General features: G+C 44.3%; 1 long non-coding RNA gene and 1 other non-coding gene across 2 annotated transcripts; both read right to left on the bottom strand.

The window, feature by feature from the left end:
- Positions 1-6,810: 6,810 nt before the first annotated feature.
- Positions 6,811-6,913, bottom strand: LOC118145421 (small nucleolar RNA U13). Its single transcript, XR_004730536.1, has one exon. It is a non-coding gene; the product is annotated as a small nucleolar RNA U13 (small nucleolar RNA).
- A 595-nt stretch (positions 6,914-7,508) lies between these two features.
- Positions 7,509-21,171, bottom strand: LOC128928834 (uncharacterized). Its single transcript, XR_013521366.1, has 3 exons — positions 20,224-21,171; positions 11,114-11,195; positions 7,509-7,637 (listed from the first exon to the last, which is right to left on the bottom strand). It is a non-coding gene; the product is annotated as an uncharacterized LOC128928834 (long non-coding RNA).
- Positions 21,172-21,232: the final 61 nt, after the last annotated feature.

The following is a 21,232-nucleotide window of genomic DNA, read 5'->3' as shown; positions in this document are numbered from 1 at the left end:
TTCCCAAAGTGCTGGGATTACAGGTGTGAGCCACCACGGCCCGCCTCTCTCTCTTTTTTTTAAGAGACGTCGTCTCTCTCTTTTGCCCTGGCTGGAGTGCAGTAGTGTGATCACAGCTTACTGCAGTTTTGAACCCTGGGGCTCTAGTGATCCTCCTCCCTCAGCCTCCTGAGTACCTGGAACTATAGGCATGTACCACCATGCCCAGCTAATTGAAATTTTTTGTTTTGTTTTGTAGAGAGGAGGTCTTGCTATATTGCCCAGGCTGGGTCAAACTCTTGGCCTCAAGCAATCCCCCGACTTTGGCCTCCCAATGTGCTGAGATTACAGGTGTGGGCCACAGTGCCTGGCCAGCTAACATTCCTGACCATCTGAATATGTGACATATATGTGACATACTGTTTTGGGTGTTAAGCTCCAAGTTAAGTATCTCCAGGACAGAGGCTGCTGAAACTGTAAATGAGAACACTGTTGCCAAATCAACTTAGTTTGCTTCTGGGACTGGAGGGCAAGGAAGTGAAGAAAGTGGGGTGTGCACTTTAGTTACTGTTGCTGAATCCAGCTTATTTATACTCAAACTTATGGGGCCAGGCTAAGATTCAATCCTTTGACAGGCCGCAGGGTAACTAAGGGCCCAGTAAGTGTAGAAATAGAAAGAATTCCGTCTAACTTCCCACCAGTCTTGCAGGGAAAATGCAGAGTGCAGGTCTGAACAAGATATCATTTTTCTAAAGGGAAAAAGTTCTCTGAACTTCCGAAGCAGCACAAAAAGTCTTTAGCACAGGCCAGATGTGGTGGCTCATGCCTGTAATCCCAGCACTTTGGGAGGCTGAGGTGGGCGAATCATCTGAAATGAGGAGTTCAAGACTAGCCTGGCTAACATGGTGAAACCCTGTCTCCACTAAAAATACAAAATTAGCTGGGCGTGGTGGTGGGTGCCTGTAGTCCTAGCCACTTGGGAGGCTGAGGCAGGAGAAACACTTGAATCTGGGAGGAGGAGGTTGCAGTGAGCTGAGATCCTGGCACTGTACTCCAGCCTGCCGACTAGAGTGAAACTGTCTCAAAAAATAATAATAATAAATAAATCTTTAGCACAAAAGCCCAAAATCACTAGAAACACAAGGCACAGATGAAGCTACAACAGACCATCCGTCCCTTTAAGCCCAATTACACGGATTTTTTTCTTCCCTCTCCTTAGCCCACAGAAACATAAGAACACCATGCTGTTCTATTTATTTATTTATTATTATTAATTTTTTGAGACGGAGTTTCGCTCTTGTTACCCAGGCTGGAGTTCAATGGTGTGATCTTGGCTCACTGCAACCTCCGTCTCCCGGGTTCAAGGAATTCTCCTGCCTCAGCCTCCTGAGTAGCTGGGACTACAGGTGTGCACCACCATGCCCAGGTGATTTTTGTATTTTTAGTAGAGACGGGGTTTCACCTTGTTGACCAGGATGGTCTCGATCTCTTGACCTCATGATCCACCTGCCTCGGTCCCACCAAGTGCTGGGATTATAGGCGTGAGCCACCGCGCCCGGCCCTTGTTTTAAAAGAATGGAAGTGAGAACGAGGTTCTTGTTTTTCTCTGCAGAGCTTGGCCTCTTTGGCCCTCTAGATCATCACAGTAACAGGTGGTCAGTCTCATCAGCCTACAGAATCCCGTCAAGTGAAAGCCACATAAAAATTTCAATTTAGAGAACACACACAGCTTCTATGGTCTCATAGAAGGGAAAGAACAGACAACAAGGAATGGTGGAGTTAGAGGGAGTTTGAGTTAACAAAATGTGACCAAACAAATCCATTGTAGCCAGAGAGTCCTGGGCCAAAATGGGAGATAAGGCTTACTTGTATTCAAGAAAAAAAGGGTATTAGACAAAACAGAAAACAAAATGAGAGCCGGATTGGTCTGTCTGAAGCCCTTTGGGGTTTAGAAAGGAGCCAGTCCTTTCGAGAGCTTCATGCTGAGATATCATGGAATTTGACAGGGATGTGGTGGATGACAGCAGGATGGGATTAAATGTAGCAAGCAGGATATGCAGTTACCAGCAAGTTACCCACTGTTCTTAGGGATATTCCAAAAGCCTGGGTTTGAAGAAAGCAAGCCTTAATGGAAACCAACGTCTAGTCCACATTAGAGTGTCTGCTCCTTTGATGCCCCATTGGGAGGGGGATGGAGTTCTGCAACTGTTTTTTACTGAAAAGAGTAAAACCAGTTTTGAAATAGTGCCCTAAGTCCCAGCGCCCAAATTTGTTACTGGCAATTGGGCGCCCTCTAGTGTCAGTTAGCAGGGATGCCACCCTTTGAAAGTCGTAAAGTTGGGAAACCCTCTTGGGTTCCAGCTCTAGAGGAAATTGCCAAACAGCAGTATTTACATGGATATCTGGAAGACAGGAAAAGGCTAAAAGAGCTCCAATATGATACAAACGAGTCCTTCTGTCACGCATAGTAGGAATATAGTAGGTATTCATGGAACATAGTAGGTATTCTGGAACATAGTAGGTATTCATGAGATGTTTGTTGAAAGTGAATGGCAATTAAGTCCATGGCAGACAATCTTGCATTAATGCCCCATCCGGATATTGACATGTAATGAATACACCACCTGTCAAACTGATGCAGAAATGAACACTTTCACTGCTCAGATCTTAGGATACTGTTTTTTTTTAAGACAGAGTCTCACTCAGTCACCCAGGCTGGAGTACAATGGTATGATCTCAGCTCACTGCAACCTCCACCTCCTGGGTTCAAGTGAATCCCTCCTGAGTAGCTGGGATTACAAGCGCCTGCCACCACGCCCAGCTAATTTTTGTATTTTTAGTAGAGACGGGTTTCACCATTTGCCCAGGCTGCTCTCCAACTCCTGGTCTCATGTGATCCGCCCACCTCAGCCTTCCAAAGTGCTGGGATTACAGGCATAAACCACTGTGCCCCGCCAGATCTTAGGATACTTTCGGAGTGATATACTTGAGTAAGAACCATGGCTAGATACCTAGCTGAAATTAAAGAAATTACTCCACTGGATCAACCAAAATATATATGCTGTAACAAAAGTATATCCTCTTGGCCGGCCATAGTGGCTCACATCTGTAATCCCAGCACTTTGGGAGGCCAAGGCGGGAACATGACCTGAGGTCAGGAGTTCAAGACCCGCTTGGCCAACACGGTGAAACCTGATCTCTACTAAAAATACAAAAATTCAAAGATTGGCCGGGCCTGGGTAGCACATGCCTGTAGTCCTAGATACTCGGGAGATGGAGGCGGGAGAATGGCTTGAACCCAGAAGGTGGAGGTTGTGACACAGTGAGACTCTGTCTCAAAAAAACAAACAAACAAAAAAGAGTACGTCCTCTTTGTAAGTCCTCTTTTCCTCACTGAGCTTTGGTGAGTCCATTTGCAAAGTCAAGGGGAGCTAAGACTTTTCTCTAAGAAAAGATTACCTATGATCCTGCATACCATTAGAGCAGTAAAACACGTTTGATTTATTTCTCTCCTATGCTGAGTCAAGTGGTGGGGGAACATGCCCACTTCCATTGCCAGAGCTGTTTTTGCATCAGATCAGATATTCATTGAGAGCAGAAGAAAAAATTAACCTCACACACTGACCTCAAATTGTTTGCCAGTCAGTTCTTTTGTTGCAAGAAACTTAGATTCAGTAGACTAATCTAAGCATTCCCAAGCCATTCCAGTTTTGCCCAGAAGGATTACAAGGCTTTAGAAGAAAAAACTTAAAAAATAAAAAACAGCCTTAGCTTGCAGTGATCTATCCGATCAGAGTGCACGGATTGCTGGGATAGCTAACAGTGCTCTTGGAACATGCCTTCTCCCTGTTGCAAGAACTTGGAAAGACACGCCCTGTGCAATCCCTGTGCAAATATAAGACAAGCACCATGCCACTTTCGTTTTGTTTTGTTTTTTATCTTCTTGTCGCTTACACCTGTAATAAAACTGCAAACCACGCTACTTTCTTTGTTCACAAAACCTACACCTTCTACTTCTTCCTCTGTGAATGCCATGTTGTACCTGTAGCCTATATCTATGTTTTTTGAATGATTAAATACCTGAAGTTGAACATCCGGCAGAATGGCCTCAAAAAACTAGACCTGCCCTGCCTTGTGGAAAAGCCCCAGAGGCCACACTTACCTATGGCTGATATTTCAAATGACTATTCATTTGTCCCAGAAGTCATAGACAGATTTATGCCTCAGACACTCTGCGAAGAGGTACCCAGAGCACAGACTGAAAATGCAAATCAGTATTCCAATCTTCTTTCTGGGATCAGGAGAATAAAGGGAGAACAGATGCCTTAAATGCATCAAGGGCACACGGTGCTGCTGGAAAAGGGTTGCAATTCTGTCCCCCACACAAAGCCCTTTAGGAGAGGGCATCCATGTACGCTGAAACTTACTTAACATTTCTAAAAGTGGGGTGAATCCCAAGGGGCCAGGCTGAGCCTGGGTGTGCTTTTGCATGTAGAACAGCTGCTAGAGCAGGACCTGGTCTCCCAAGAAAGATGGGGTCTTGCTCTGTTGCCCAAGCTGGTCTTGAACTCGTGGTGTCAGAGGCGTGTGACCCAGAGCAACTCCATCTTAAATAGGAGCTGGGTAAAATGAGGCTGATACCTCCTGGGCTGCATTCCCAGTAAGCTAAGGTATTCCAAGTCACAGAATGAGATAGGAGGTCAGCACAAAATACAGGTCATAAAGACCTTGCTAATAAAACAGGTTGCGGTAAAGGAGTCAGCCAAAATCAAAATGGCGACAAGAGTGACTTCTGGTCGTCCTGACTGCTGCACTCCCCACCGGCGCCATGACAGTGTATAAATGCCATGGCAAGGTCAGGAAGTTATCCTATATGGTCTAAAAAGGGGAGGCATGAATAATCCACCCCTTGTTTAGCATATTATCAAGGAATAGTCATAGAAATGGGCAACCAGCAGCCCTCGGAGCTGCTCTGTCTATGGAGTAGCCATTCTTTTATTCCTTTACTTTCTTAACAAACCTGCTTTCACTTTGCAAAAAAAAAAAATTATAAAAGTGAGGCATTAGGAGTAGAAAGTCAGGCTCCCAGCTGGCTACCATATTTAACTGGTTTCTATTTTAAGTAAGGACTACAAGGAAAGAGGTGGGAGACAGGGCAGAGTCCCGCATGTGCTCTGCAGGAGCAGTTACTCACCAGGTCATTACTCACTAGTAATCACCTTTGCAGGCTCACAGCTCATGTAGAAGAATGAGGGCTTCTCTTCTCCAGCCTTCTTTTCAGGGCTCCTAACCTTCCAGCACCCAGAGCACTCTCCCAGTAGGTGGTCAAAAGAGCTTACCCAGAACACCAGGAGAAAGAGAGGAGGAGGTGCAGGGAGTTGGTAATGGCCTCCAGCATTCCGATGGCAGAACTGAAGAGCTCAAATAGGTGGTGGGACATTGGAACATGAAACAGTACATCAAATCCAATAGCAAAATCTCTTAATTGATCCTCATAACATGACATCATAAAAGGCCCTTTTTTTTTAATTATTAGAAAAAGACATTTTTGGCTGGGTGCGGTGGCACACACCTGTAATCCCAGCACTTTGGGAGGCTGAGGCAGGCTAAATCACTTAAACTCAGAAGTCTGAGACCATCCTGGATAACATTGCGAAACCATGTCCACACAAAAAGCATAAAAATCAGCCAGGTGTCGTGGTCTGCACCTGTAATCCCAGCTACTCAGAGGGATGAGGTGGGAGGATCACTGGAGCCCAGGAGATCAAGGCTGCAGAGAACTGTGACCGCAATGTGCATGCCAGCCTGGGCAACAGAGTAAGACCTCATCTCAAAAAAAAAAAAAAAAAGAAAGAAAAGAAAAAGAAAGAGACATTGTTGATGGAACCTGCTAGACATCCATGGAGCTCAACTTCCTACTTGTAAAAATCCACAGTGCCTGATTTTATTGTAAAACACATTTGGCCAGGCATGGTGGCTCACGCCTGTAATTCCAGCACTTTGGAGGGCCGAGGCACACAGATCACCTGAGGTCAGGAGATCAAGACCAGCCTGGCCAACGTGGCAAAACCCCGTCTATACTAAAAATACAAAAATTAGCTGGGTGTGGCGGCGCATGCTTGTAATCCCAGCTACTCAGGAAGCTGGAGCAGGAGAATCACTTGAACCCGGGAGGCAGAGGTTGCAATGAGCCAAGATCACACCACTGCACTCTAGCCTGGGTGACAGAGCGAGATCCTGTCTCAAACACACACACACACACACACACACACACACACACACACACACACACACACTTATTTAAAGAAATCAAAAGTATTTTCCACATCCTATGAAATCCCTAAATCTCATTATAAGTTCACTATAAGTTACCATTGGTTGAATTTTGCCATCAAATAGAATTTAGTGCCCTCAAGTTCACGGTGTTGGGTGAAGTATTATACACAAAGTAATTCAGACAATATCTCAGAATCTTAAACTTTATCAATACCCTATATAACATTATAAACTATTTCCAAAAAAATTGTGTAAGGTGCTTCCTGTTCAAGCAGACAGCTGAGCCCAACCAATGAGAAAGGATTCATCATCATCATAAAAACCACTGTGAATAGTGCCTCCCAGGTGAAGGCACTGTTCTAAATCGCTTTATCGGAATGAGCCTGTGTAAGCCTCTCAACCACTCTTTAGACATACTCTCAAGATCCTCATTTTACCGGCAGGAAATCAAAGGATGACTGTAGAAGCAAACTGATAGTAACTAGCAGCCTCCACTTAAAACTGGGTCAACGAGTTTGCCAATCTCTAAACTCCAGTCCAAAAAACTTTTTTTCATGTCAGACGGGTAATATGCCAGCATCATAACAAGGTTTGAGGGAGCACAGCTCACACATGCACGTGAAAACCCAGTCATCATGCTGATGAACTATAAAAGGATTCAAATATCTCTTCTTTCAAGTTCAAAACATAAAAATGAATTTTGCTGGGCGTGGTGGCTGACGTGGGGGCCAAGGCGGGCGAATCACCTGAGGTCAGGAGTTCAAGACCAGCCTGACCAACATGGTGAAACCCCGTCTTTAAAAAAAATAAAGAAAAAAAATTAAAATGAATTTTACTCTCAAACCTAAAATTCGCAACACCAGGTTTGTCATATCACACAATGCTATTTTCATTAGCTACCTGAAAAGCAGGGAAGAAACCTTTTTCTCAGACAAATAAAACCACACATACGTTTGAAGCAGCAGGCAACCATTAGTGCCCCTACTATTGGAGAAGTCTCTTTTTTTTTTTTTTTTGAGACAGAGGGTCTCACTCTGTTACCCAGGCTGCAGCCTCATGCTCCCAGGCTCTAGTGATCTGCCGACCTCAGCCTCCCATGTAGCTGGGACTACGGGCACGCACCACCACACCTGGCTAATTTTGTTCACTTTTTGTAGAGACAAAGCCTCACTATGTTGCCCAGGCTAGTCTTAAACTTCTGGACTCAAGGGATCCTTCCACCTCAGCATCCCAATGTGCTGGGATTACAGATGTGAGCCACCACTCCCAGCTCCTCCTTTTCCTTTATACTGTTTCTTTTTCCTCTCTTGGCCTTTCTGCCACCTCGACGTTTCCCTCTGGGGAGAGTGGAGAATTTCAAACCAGTTTACCATGGTGCATACCTGCAAGGAAAAAAACAAATACCAAAACATCAAATTTCTACTAAAAGTTTTTTAAAGTTTACCTAAGGCTGGGTGCAGTGGCTCATGCCTATAATCCCAGCACTTTGGGAGGCCAACATGGGTGAATCACTTGAGGTCAGAAATTTGAGACAGCCTGGCCAACATAGTGAAACCCCATCTCTATTAAAAATACAAAAATTAACTGGGCATGGTGGCAGGCACCTATAATCCCAGCTACCAGGGAAGCTGAGGCAGGAGAATCACTTGAACCCGGGAGGCAGAAGTTGCAGTGAGCCGAGATCACACCACTGCACTCCAGCCTGAGTGACAGAGCGAGACTTCACGTTTACCTAAAGCAGCAAATGATTCTGCTGACACAGTAAAACCATCAAAGAGATGGGCAGTAATAAAATATGTGTGACTTTAAACCTTTTCCCAACTGCCCCATAATGCAACGGAGTTAATACTTCAGAGCAATAGGTGTTCCCGTTGTTCATTCTTTTTCACCCCTTTCTCCAGTTGAGCCCCCTCAAGCCAACAATAAATAAGAATGTATACATTACTGAGGCTTATTGGTATAGAGGTTTGATGTTTATTTGGTTTTTGTTTTTAATGTTATATTCAATGTGAAAATAATTTCATCTTTTTCCTGGACATAACAACAATGCACATCTATTATGAAGAATTAGAACAATATGGCTGGGTGTGGCGGCTCATGCCTGTAATCCCAGCACTTTGAGAGGCTGAGGTGAGTGGATCACCTGAGGTCAGGAGTTCAAGACCAGCCTGGCCAACATGGCAAAACCCCATCTCTACTAAAAATATAAAAAATTGGCTGGGTGTGGTGGCATGTGCCTGTAGTCCCAGCTACTTGGGAGGCTGAGGCAGGAGAATCACTTAAACCCAGGAGGCAGAGGTTGCCGTGAGCCAAAATAGCTCCACTGCACTCCAGCTGGGGCGACAGAGTGAGACTCTGTCTCAATTAAAAAAAAAAAAAAGAAGAATTGAAACAATACGTAAAGATAGAAATATGAAAATGAAAGTCTCCTAAAATCTCACCATCCTAATCAGTAATAATGAGGTAGACTTCTTGCAGTGTATTTATGTACACATTATGTATACACACATGCACACATGCCACAGTTTTACATGGATAGGATCATAGCATATCTGCTGTTTCTGTTACAAACAACTCTTCTCTTTTTCTCTCCTCCAACTTTAACAGCAACCTAGAGTGTATGTGTATATGTTTTCCTTGTAACCATACACACACACCTATATACATTTTCATATACACTGACACATGTGGAGAGGTTTTCTGTTCTTTTTTTACCATGATGGAATCATATCACACTCATTCTGTATCTTACTTTTCTCGCTCACCGACATCTCTTGGAAATCTCTCTCAGACATCTGGTAAGGCTAATATTCATCCCATTGAATGGCCATATAATATTCTATGGAGTAATATATTTTAATTTTTCAGCCATTCCCTGATAATGGCCATTCACCCTGTTACCGGTTCTTGGCAGCTACAAACAAGGCTGCAATAAACATTCTTGCACACATGTTCGTACAAATAAGCACTTTTATTTTATGGAATAGATTCCTAGGAGTAGGGTTCTGGGGTCAAGGGAAATATGTATTTTTAATTTTAATAGATACTGCCAGATTGCCTTCCCAAAAAAAACGCCAGAATGCTCTACAGCAACACTAGCAACGGATGGAGCACCTGTCACCCCACAGTCCTGCTGGCAACAGGTAATAGGACTCTTCTTAACTTTTTGCCAGTTTAATGGATAAAAAGGAACATTTCATTATGTATTTATTTGCATTTCTCTGAATCCGGGCCACTGCATACACTGTGCAGTTTGTGCATAGGATGATGGGGCAGAAATCTGGCCCACAAATGGTTTGCAAGGACAGGCATCCTGACCGTGTTGAATGCAGAAAAAGGGGCCCCAATCTTTTCTTGTTTATATGAAGGTAATGCCAATGGACCCATCCTGACTACCTGAAATTTGAACACCTTTTTATATGGCTGTTGGATGTAGTTGGACTTCTGTGAATTTTCTTTCCATATCTGTTGCCCATTTTTCTGTTGGGAAGCAATAGAAAATATCTACTTGTATTATTTAATATTCATCTTGTCAATTTATAGGAGCTGAAATTTGCAAGATTAACTATATGGAAATTAACTCTGACTACCATCTGCATTACAGTTACTATCATTTGCCCAGTAACTTTGTATATGGTATCACTTATAAAATATTTTTAATGTTTTTAGTCAAATACATTTTTCTTTTGTAACTTTTGGCATCCAGTCTTCGTTAAAACTATCTCCTTAATCTCTAGAAAACACAGGCCAGGCACAGTGGCTCACCCTTGTAATCCCAGCACTTTGGGAGGCTGAGGCAGGTAGATCACCTGAGGTCTACCCAGATATAAACCCAAAGGATTATAATGTAGAGTATATACATTATTATGATACCCAAAGGATTATAAATCATTCTACTATAAAGACACATGCACACACATATGTTTATTGCAGCATTGTTCACAATAGCAAAGACTTGGAACCAACCCAAATGCCCATCAATGATAGACTCGATAAAGAAAATGTGGCACATATACACCATGGAATACTATCAACCATAAAAAAGATGAGTTCATATCCTTTGCAGGGACTTGGGTGAAGCTAGAAACCATCGTTCTCAGCAAACTAACACAGGAACAGAAAACCAACCACCACATGTTCTCACTCATAAGTGGGAGTTGAACAATGAGAACACATGGACACAGGGAGGGGAACATCACACACTGGGACCTGCTGGAAGTTGGGGGATAGGAGAGGAATAGCATTAGGAGAAATACCTAATGCTATACAGGCTGATGGGTACAGCGAACCACCATGGAATGTGTATACCTATGTAACAAACCTGCATGTTCTGCACATGTACCCCAGAACTTAAAGTAAAATAAATAAACAAATAAATAAAATGCATCTTTGGCATATGAAAATATAATGTAATCAGTACATCTACCTTCCTCCCAGAAAAATGCAAACAATTTTTAGAATACTTAACTTTAGGCCAGGCATGGTGGCTCACGGCTGTAATCCCAGCACTTTGGGAGGCCAAGGTGGGCGGATCACATGAGGTCAGGAGTTCGAGACCAGTCTGGCCAACATGGCGAAATCCCATCTGTACTAAAAATTAGCCAGGCATGGTGGCAGCCACCTATAATCCCAGCTACTCCAGAGGCTGAGGCAGTAGAATCGCTTGAACTCAGGAGGTGGAGTTTGCAGTAAGCAGAGATCACATCACTGCACTCCAGCCTGGGAGACAGAGTGAAACTCTACCTCAAAAAAAAAAAAAAAGAATATTTAACTTTACGTATCTCCTACCCAACTTATTTTCTGTCATGTATTTTAAAACTCTACAGTTGATATTCTTGTATATTACCCATTCATTTACCCTTTTCTTTGTTCTCCATTTGTTTGTTTTCTTGTTCTCTCATTTCTCTCCAACCTTCCATCTGAGATTATTCTCATTCTGCCTGAAAAAAAAAAAAAATGTGCCTTAGAATTTCCTTTAGTGGGTTTGCTGGTAATGAACACTCAGTTTTGGTTTGTCCATTTTGTTTTGTAAAATACCTTTATTTTTTCTTCTTTTTGTCTAGATAATTTCATAAATTTGAAATAATTTTAAACATTAATTTTCAAGACTAGAACAAAGAACCCCTTGCTTTCCTGAACCATTTGGAAATAAATTGCCAACATAATGCCCCATCACACTTAAACACTTTAGTCTATAATTCTTTTAAACAAGGACATCCTCCTACATAACCAAAATAAAAACACGAAAATCAGGAAATTAACACTATACATCATGACCAGCTAATCTACAGACTCATTCAAGTTTCGCAAATTCTTCCAATAATATCCTCTAGAAAACAAACCAATTCAAATGACCTGTTGCGTTATCCTGTCTCTTTTTTTGGTGGGGGAGAGACAGAGTTTCGCTCTTGTTGCCCAGGCTGGAGTGCAATAGCACCATCTCGGCTCACCACAACCTCCACTTCCTGGGTTCAAGAGATTCTCCTTCTTCAGCCTCCTGAGTAGCTGGGATTACAGACATGTGCCACCACACCGGCTAATTTTGTATTTTTAGTAGAAATGGGGTTTCTCCATGTTAGTTAGGCTGGTCTCAAACTCCCAACTTCAGGTGATCCACCCACCTCAGCCTCCCAAAGGGCTGGGATTACAGGTTTGAGCCACCGCGCCCGGCCTATCCTGTCTCTTTCATTTCCTTTGATCTGGAATAGTTCTTCACTTTCCTTGTCCCCGTGACCTTCACATTTTTCAAGATTACACGACAGGTTTTTGTGTGTCTGATGTTTCCTCATCGTCAGAGTTAGGATATGTGTTTTTGGCAGCAATACCACAAAAATGACAGTGTTCTTCTCATTGCCTCCCATCAGATGGTATGCAATGTAGACTTGTGTCATTACTGGTAATATTAACTTTGATCACCTGATTAGGGTGATACCTGCCAGCTTTCTCCACTGTGTGTTATTCTTTTCCCCTTTGCAGTTAATAAGTATTTTTAGGAGATATTCTGAAATTATGTACATATCCTGACTTTTGCCCTCTAGCCTCAGCATCCATTGATGTTTCTTTGCTGAATTAATTATGATGATAATGATTGCCAAATCATGATTGTACTCATTTATTTATTTTTGAGACAGGGTCTTACTCTGTTAGCCAGGCTGGAGTGCACTGGTACAGTCACAGCTCACTGCAGCCTTGACCTCCCAGGCTCAAGCGATCCTCCTACCTAAGCCTCCCAAGTATCTGGAACTACAGGCATGTGTCACCCACACCTGGTTAATTCATTCTTTTTTTTTTTTTTTTCTGTAGAAACAGGGTCTCACTATGTTGGTCTCGGTCTCCTGGGCTCAAGCAATCCTCCTGCCTTGGCCTCAAAAGTGGTAGGATTACAGGCGTGAGCTACTACGCCCGACCTAAATAGTGATTTTTCTAATTCTCTCGTTCCTTCTCCATTTATTCATTGACACTCCACTGCAAGAAAATGTTTTCTCCTCTCTTTGTTTATTCATTCTCTTTTCTTTTTTTTTTTTCTGAGATGGAGTCTCGCTCTGTCACCCAGGCTGGAGTGCAGTGGCATGATCTCAGCTCATCGCAACCTACACCTCCCGGGTTCAAGCAAGGCTCCTGACTCAGTCTCCCAAGCAGCTGGGTCTACAGGCAGGTGCCACCACACCCAGCTAATGTTTGTATTTTTAGTAGATACCAGGCTTCATCATGTTGGCCATGCTGGTCTCGATCTCTTGACTGGGTGATCCTCTGGCCTCAGCCTCCCAAAGTGCTGGCATTACAGGCATGAGCCACTGTGCCTGGCCTTCCAATCTCGTTTTCAATCTTTCTACATTTGTAGCTCTCTTCTCCAGTAGTGAGAATCCCATCTCCCATTGTTACCAATACGTTTACTCATCAAATCATGTTATGGGCTGAATCATGCTCCCCTCCAAAATTCAGGGAAGCCCTAATCCCCACTACCTCAGAATATGAATGTATTTGGAGATAAGGCCTTTAAAAAGGTGATTCAGGCCAGGCGCAGCTGCTCGCACCTGTAACCCCAGCAATTTGAAAGCCAGAGGCGGGCAGATCACTTGAGGCTAGGAGTTTGAGACCAGCTTGGCCAACATGCAAAACCCTGTCTCAACGAAAAATACAAAAATTAGCTGGGCGTGGTGGCACGCCTCTGCTGTCCCAGTCACTCAGGAGGCTGAGGCAGGAGAATTGCTTGAACCCGGGCAGCTGAGGTTGTAATGAGCCGAGATCATGCCAGGGCACTCCAGCCTGGGCAACAGAGCAAGACTCTGTCTCAAAAAGTAAATAAATAAAGATGTGATTCAATTAAAAGGAGGTCATTAGGCTGGGCCCTAATCCAATTTGACTGGGGTCCTTATACAGAAGAGGAAATGTGGACACAGAGGAACAAGCAGGGATGCTCACAGGCAGAGGAAAGGCCATCTACAACCCAAGGAGAGAGGCTTCAGAAGAAACCAAACCTGCCAACACCTTGATCTTGGACTTCTAGCTTCCCAGACTGAGAAAGCAAATTTCTGTTGTGTAACGACACCCGGTCTGTGGTGTTTTATTATTGCAGTCCTATCCAACCAATATCGATCCAGCCAGCCAAAACCAACATCATCTAAAACCAGCACCAACAAATATTTTGTGATTGCCAGCCTGCCTTAAGCAAGTTCTAAGAAGCACATATTTCTGTAGCAATCTCATTATCTATATACATTCAGCCTGAGATGGTGGCTCATGCCTGTAATCCCAGTGCTTTGGGAGGCTGAGGCAGAAGAATCGCTTGAGCCCAAGAGTTCAAGTCCAGCCTAGGTCACTTATAGTGAGACCCTTGCCTCCACGAAAAAAAAAACAGCTGGGCATGGTGGCATATACCTAGAGTCTCGGCTATTCAAAAGGCTGAGATGGGAGGATGGTTTGAGCCTGGGAAGCTGAGGCTACAGTGAACCATGATGGCACTTCACTACACTCCAGCTTGGGTGACAGAGCAAGACTCTGTCCCAAAAAAAGAAATAAATAAAATAAATAAATAGGTAAATTCAGTATTTGCTGCCAACCAACTACCTGTGCACAATCTCGGTGTGCTTGCAGGGACTGGTTTGGTCTCAGAGTTAAGGAGCCAGTGGATTTTGTCACAATATATATTCTGTGCATGTGGCACTCTTACGGACCTTATTTATTCTGAAGATCTCACTGATGGCTTGGCCAATCCGCAACACCTACGGTGCGTACTTACTGAGCACCAGAGAGTATAATCACTGACAAGGAAACCAGCTCAAAGCTTAGCCTGTTCCTTAGAAAGGCATTGCTCAAACCGTGACCCCCCTAGGAAGTATGCTTTGAATTGCACCACCATCTAACCTTAACTTATTCAAAATTTCAGAGATCTGAAATATGACTCTGGATCATAGCCCCCAACTCCTTTATCTCACCCATTCTTATTCCTCTTGGACTTTATGTTCCGACTTCACGAGTCTAAGAATGATTGCTCTGGCTGCCTGCACTGAGCGATCTGCTGGGGCCTAGAAGCCCCAGCTGTGCTTTCTCTGCCTCTGACACCTCCCCTGGTAATAAACAGAGCTCTACCAGAGTTTCCCTAATGACTTCTGCAGCAATGGACAACACTGCCACTCATTAATGGTGGCACTAGCACTATGGGGCTAGTGGAAACAAATGTTTATTTGGTTCCAGAAAATTAGCCATTCCCACCATTAGACACTGTCCACAGAGGTCTAATGGTGGGATTGGCTCATTTACAAAAATGAGCCAATGGTGAGAAGCCATTTACAGAAAGAGAAGCTTATTTTGCTGAAACCTCCACCGTAAGGTGAGGTGGTTAAACCTTCTGCAACAGCAACACACCATGGCTGAATCTTAGCCTTGTCTCAAAGAGCTGCTTCCTTAGGGGAGCAGAGAAATTATACCCATGCCTCAGAGTGGGAAAACAGAGGCCTAGAAACCCCCACTTCCCTGCAATTCTCTGTTACTTTGCTAGCTTTTACAGCTAAGCTGCTGTGATTCTCACTATGTCTGTGGAAGAAGGTTATCATGCATCCTGCTGGGTTCAAATTCACTGTGTCCTCAAGTGCTCACTGTGGGTCACGCACTGTTCTATGTTGTTATATAATCTCAGTACATTTAATTCTCACACTGAGGTGAATTCCTCACCTTTCAGATGGGAAAACTGAGGCTGTCCTGGGGAAACCCAGGACAGGATAAGAAGGTAATCCATTCTGCATTCAGATGCAGAGAGGTCAAGTAACATGCCCAAGGTCACACAGTTAAACTGCAAAGGAACAGGAATTCAAACACAGGTCAAGTACCCCCACAGCATGCAGTCTGGCCTCCCAGGCTATATTGTGGGTAATGGTCAACAATAATTACATGTATATAAAGTGTCTTCCTTCCAACATGCAAAACACTTCCAAATAGGTTTTCTCATTTACCTATGGTGTAACGCCTTTCTAATCTGGAAAGATGAAGTCACAGTGCTTCAGATTACCTCCTTTAATGCATAACAGGGGACTGCATCTTCAAATTTGGGACAGAACAGGAATAAATTAATCTGTGAAAGCATGCCGCCCCAAGGGTGTTGACTCACCTAAGGTGGGGTGGGGGAAGACAGGCCGGACAGAGGACACAATTTGGGGAGATTGCTTACATTAGCCTTCTTGGTTTACCTGATTTTATATGGATGTGATCCCAGAAAACACAACAGAAAGATTCAAGCCCTCAAAGTCCCTATGCCCTCTCCTGGGAACAAGAACAACATTCTCATCTCATTCTCAGAAAGTCTCCCCAGGCACAGGCACACCGTTTCTGATTAATTCCGCTTGGCTTCAAGTCCTTCTGTAGTTTCCTAGGGCTAAAGAAAAGCTGAATTTTCCCAGTTCCTTTCCTCATGTCCCCTAAAGGCAATCCTCCTATCAGTGCTCTACAGAAATTCAAATGCAGAAGAAACCAGGGAGGCAGTAAGATTTCCAAGAATTGCATGCCTCAAGTTTTTTTCTTTTTCTTTTTTTTCCTGCTCTCATTCTGCTGGATTTTCCTTCTCTTAATCTATTGCTTTCTGTGTTTATAAAGCTGTTGACACCAACAATGTCAGTCACAGAAAGAAATGCACGTCCTTTTAATGTTCTTTTCTCTTGCTAAGGACAGGAATTATGCTCATGGAAGCTCCAGCAAGGTACTCTTCCTGTGAAAGCCTCCTCTTTCTCTAGTCTAGACTCTCCTTGGAAGAAGACCCCAAATTTGCAAATGTTTAACAGAGGGGGGAAAAAAGCTGTAAAAATTATTTTACGAATCCTCATAATTAAAGCACAATTCTTGGAATCACCCCTTCCAATGGCTTGTCTCTGTGTCCAAGAAAAGGTTTCATTGATTTCTAAGACTGAGACCCCCTCTCTATGGCAAGGAATGGAGAAATGAACACCCAAGGATAAAGCCTGCTGAAGGAAATACAGTTCTGTACCATAAATAAGCCACAAATTACATTACTTGGGTAATCTAGATGCCTGGGGAGGTAGAGTTACTACAACATGCTCTCTCTTTAATTCACAATTTAAGATGCTTAGCCATCAGGCCAGGACAGGACAAGAAGATAATCCATTCTGCACTCAGATCTAGAAAGACAAGCCTGGCTAATAGTGACCTTTCTTGACTAACAGACTGCACTTTTGAAAATCGCATTGTATAAGAATACTTATTGACCTCAAAAAAGCATTATTCACAACATACTGTTTAAACCACACAAAAAAAGTAATTACCTTAAAGAGCCCTTTTCTGAAACAGCATCCGACTGAGCTGATTCAAAAGAACTATTAACAGTTTGGGTAAGATGAAGAGAAATAAAACCACTGTGGCATCCAAGGGGTAGCAAGAGTGGAAAGCTGTGACCACTAAGGGGCTCAAAGGAGTAAGGGGAAAATGAAATTTCTGGCTCCTGGATGAGGGGCCAGAAAACATATTCCCAAGCAAGGAAGGAGCAAGCAAAATGCTCATTTCTCTCTCCATCCACCCACCTATCTACTACGGGTGTCTCTCACTGGTTGAACTCAACTAGAAGGCTGGCAGCAGAGGAGTCCAGGTAATGCATTTTGTAGATATGCACACAGCAGGCCAAAGAAGGATGAAGAGTAGATGGGGAACAGGGGAGCTAAAAGAGAATAGTCACCTGACCCAAAGTAGCCCCCAGTCACTTCTTATCACATCTTGTCATTGCACTTATCATTTTTATTTTTCTGTCTCTCTCCCCACTGGAATGTGAGCTCGTTGAAAGCAAGGAATCTGTCTGCCTTGTTCAAAACTGGATCCACACATGGAATGTTGGAGGCCAGGAAGACTGCGGAAGGCATCCTCATGGGTGAAGGGTACAGGGTTTCCCAGTCCAGGTTTCCAGAGCCTGAGTGGGGAAGGAGGACATCTGTATTGGGCAGGGGATGGAGGCAGAGAGAGGAGATGTCTATGTAGAAGGGGACTGATCAAACAAGTAAATAAAAATAATGAGAACCTCACTCCTGGCTGGAGAAGTAAGCTACAAACACAGAAAGGGAGAAAACTAGAATCAGCCCTAGAGTGATGCATTGGAATTGGAGATACTGGTGTAAACTCACGGTTTTCAAAATATGTGAGTAGACAGATGTACAAATAAATATAGACGTAAGTAACTGTGTGTCGGGGGGGTGGGAGGGTGCTCCCAACTGTAACCATGGAGAAGGCCTTGGAACAAGATACCCTAATAGCAATAAGCACACTTAGCACTCAGGTCTTGGCTTCTAAATACCAATTTCCATGAAGTGGAGATTAAGTTCAATTGAATTAAGTTGAATGGAGCTGAAGATTAGGTGACAGTAGTGTATCAATGGCAATTTTTCAATTTTGATGGTTATACCTTGGATACAAAGGAGAATGCCCATGTCTCTAGGAACTACGAACTAAAAGTACTCCAGACTAATGACGTACCAAATCAGTACTTACCCTCAGGAAAAGAAAAACAAAAATTCTCTAGTTGGAAGTATTCTATTAGTTTGTCATTGTTTTCAAAAATAATCTTCTTAATTAAAAAAAAAAATGCACTTACATCCCCAGCACCTAGAACAGGTCTGGCGTTCCAAGTGCTCAATAAATATTTGTTGAATTAATTACTCTAGGACATAAACTGTTACAACAAACACATGCTTAGAAAAACACACATCCAAATATTAACAGTGGTTTTTTTGGAGGGACGGATTTATCACAGATAATTTGGGTATTTTTTCATTTGTGTTTTTCTGTTTTAAGTTTTCTTATATTATTGTGCTTTTTTTTTTCTTTTTTGAGACAGAGTCTCACTCTGTTGCTCAGCCTGGAGTACATTAGTGAGATCTCAGCTCACTGCAACTTGCACCTCCCGGGTTCAAGTGATTCTCCTGCCTCAGCCTCCTGAGTAACTCTTGCAGTTGATTTAAACAAATGTTGATTTGTTTAAATTAACATTTGTATTTTCCATTTTGGAGGATGGGGAGATGTGGGGATGGCTAATGGGTACAAAAACATAGTCTGAAAGAATGAAAAAGTTTTAGAATTGTCCATTACCCAGGGCTCCCACTTTTCCAAAATCATAATGGAGTCAGTCATCAGTTTAGTGAATATGTAATCACACAAAGAGGGATAGAGAGTTTTGCAGAAGGCGGTGGCTCACGCCTGTAATCCCAACACTTTGGAAAGCCAAGGTGGGCAGATCACTTGAGCTCACAAGTTCGAGACCAGCCTGGGCAACATAGAGAGATCCCTATCTCTACAAAAAAAACAAAACTCAGTGGGTGTGGTGATATGCACCCATGGTCCCAGCTACCTGGGGGGCTGAAGTGAGAGGACTGCTTGAGCCTGGGAGGTGGAGGTTGCAGTGATCTGAGATCGCCACTACACTCCAGCCTGGGTGACAGAGCGAGATGCTGTCTCAAAAACAAAACGGAAAACTTACTAGATAGTCACAAACACTGGATTATGCCTGATTATTTTTTTAAAATGGGCGCTGTGCACCAAGTCCTGGGTGAGGTGCTCTATCATCAGAGCTTACTCGTTACCACCTTCCTCAGTAGGTGTCTTATCCTCACTCTAACCTGTGAAGAAACTGAGGGTGGAATGCCTAATGACTTGCCCAATGCCCAGCAAGCTTCCTTTGTGCACTGATTTGCGAACATTCTTTAATCTTTTCTCTGTGTGTGTTGCAGGTCCCCAAGGTATATCTCATGTCTACCTCACTGTCCCCTCCATGGACACTCAACAGAGCCTGCTGGTCGGCTGCCAGCCGCTCATTCCCTCAGCAAGCCCAAGCCAAGTCCTCCTGCTGCCTTCCTCCAGTGTTCCCCCCTCTTCCGTGGAGAAGCCGGCTTGACTCCTCTCCCAGAGTTCAAGTCTAAATCCTGCCTCCCGTCTGCACCTCCCTTCCATCCTGGCTACCCCCACCTGGTTTGGCCCTAACTACCTTTCACAAAGACTGTTGCTGCAATAAATTCCTTTGGGGTCTCCCAGTTGACTTTCACAATCTTTTCTTCCCAACCCCCTACACGCTGATTTCCCAGAAGCACAGCTCTAGTCCTGTCACTTCCCAACTCTCAAACTCTCAGAGCTTCCCATTGTCTACTTTTTTTTTTCCAAGACAGTGTCTGCTCTGTCACCCAGGCTGGAGTGCAATGGTAGAATCTCCCCTCACTGCAACCTCCGCTTCCCGGGTTCAAGCCATTCTCCTACCTCAGCCTCCCAAGTAAGTGGGATTACAGGCACCGGCCACCACACCTGGCTAAGTTTTTGTATTTTTAGTAGAGACTGGGTTTCGCCAGGTTGGCCAGGCTGGTCTCGAACTCCTGGCCTCAAGTGATCCACCAGCTTGGCCTCCCAAAGTGCTGGGATTACAGACAAGAGCCACTGTGCCAGGCCTGACTATTCTTTCCCTGTCAATTCCTGCAGCAACAAGCCCCAACCCACCCTACGGGAGTTTTGCTTCCAAGATTCCCCTCCCATCCAGCCAGCTTGAAACGGCTCCAGCCAGGTTGTTCCTTCAGCTGGATTTCTCTCTGCCTTCTCTTCAAAAGCTTCATGAAGCGGTCCTTTATTCTGACTATGCCCACTTCTCTCGTTTTCCTCATCACCCCACCCCACTCCACACGCAGTACTTATCTACAAAGTCCTCAGAGTCAGGAGTTGAGCCTGAAATCCCAGCGTCCTCGTTATGGGCTGAAATGCCTTCACACAGCGTGCCATGGATGAACCCCATCGCCTGCTTTAAAACGGGTCCAGCTACGGGCAGGGGTCTGGGTTATGGAGCCGCATGATGCCCCAAGGCCTGCTGCTGGGCCCCACCAAGCCTGGCTCTGTGAACTCAGGTGTCCTCACAAACTGTCTCTTCGGGCCACCAGTCCATCAGAGGCTTCCGTTTTCCTTTCAGAAGATCTCATAATCGTCAGCTGATACCCGGGACAGGCACAGCACACATAGGTCATTCTGGAAATACTGATGATGTGAAACAAACTCCGAGCTGGAGGGGACCTGAGAATGATAGATCAGATTCCTTCTCTCAATAAGAAATCAAGGCACAGAGAAGGAAAGAGATTCGCCCTAGGTGCCACAGCAAACAGGAGCAGTACTGGAGCCAGCACCGAGGACTCTTAGTTCCACGGTCAGGGATCGCTCCGCTACACCTTGAACCCCGCAGACCCAGGGCAGCGGTCTCCGCCGCCTGAGGCCATTGCCGAAGACATCACCGCCTGTCGTAACATCACGTTACTTCAGTCCCTCGGCTCAGACTCCTTCGCTCTTTCCACCACAGCGAGAGGACTTCTCCAGGGCGGGATCAGCCGGCAGAGAGAGGCGGATACTGCCGCTCTGGAAAGGGACTCCCTGCAGTTTCGCGCTCAGGGAGCAGTCCCCGGCCCCGCCCCCACGTGCGCCTATCCCCGCCCCTAAACGCTCCCGGCCCCGCCTCCACGTGCATCCG

The sequence above is a fragment of the Callithrix jacchus genome, chromosome 8, assembly GCF_049354715.1.
Source record: "Callithrix jacchus isolate 240 chromosome 8, calJac240_pri, whole genome shotgun sequence".
Taxonomy (NCBI): domain Eukaryota; kingdom Metazoa; phylum Chordata; class Mammalia; order Primates; family Cebidae; genus Callithrix; species Callithrix jacchus.
Note: the sequence above shows the minus strand (reverse complement) of the source record. Positions and strands in the feature narration are given on the sequence as shown.